We start from the raw sequence: 778 nt of genomic DNA on the forward strand, positions 1-778 counted from the left end.
TTATGAACACAAGTAGCCATGAAAATCTCTAGCAGCATATCCCTTCCCTCTTCTCTCTTCTTTTTATTTTTTATTTTTATTTTTTACAAATTTGCCCTTCAACCTTGAAACTACTGTCATTTTTTTGTGATTGTTTTATGTGAATAGCCCCCCACACACACACACACACACACAGGTCCCTGGTGCTGACAGGCATGTAGTCTATCCTCTCACTTGCATGTGGGCTTGATGGAAATCTCTGGTCCTCTGTTCACACACACATCCACAGCTATTTGCACCTCCATTCTTGGAAAGCTGTCATCAGAGTAGCAGCCGGTCAGCTTCAGGACCCTGGACAGCGCCTCCATAGAGACCACTGTGTGACTGCTGAGTGCAGGCTCTCTGAGGGCCCAGAGCCAGTCGACTAGTGACTCGCCATTAGGCCGTGGTGGTCGTGTGTCTCTGTGCAGACGGTCCACAGTGTCACCCCCCCCCCCCCCCCCCCCCAGCCTGCATACGTATTACCCACCCAGAGCCATTCTATCTGTATGGAAATTCAGGCTCCACAGCTGGAATCCCACAAAGCGCTGTCATCTATTAATAGTTATTATCTTTTTTGGCCTGCTCCCCTAGCCTTGCCTGAAAAACAAGCACATTGCATCTTTATGATAATGCCGCGTGATGCCGCCCCGAGCCACAGAACATAGACCTCTGTTATCGTCACGATAATTCCCGGTCTCATCTGCTATAGGCTAGTCTTCAGCTATTAAGAGCTGCTGGCTGGTTGGATATGGAGGAC

The sequence above is a fragment of the Borostomias antarcticus genome (genome assembly GCF_949987555.1).
Source record: "Borostomias antarcticus genome assembly, chromosome: 18".
NCBI classification, from domain to species: domain Eukaryota; kingdom Metazoa; phylum Chordata; class Actinopteri; order Stomiiformes; family Stomiidae; genus Borostomias; species Borostomias antarcticus.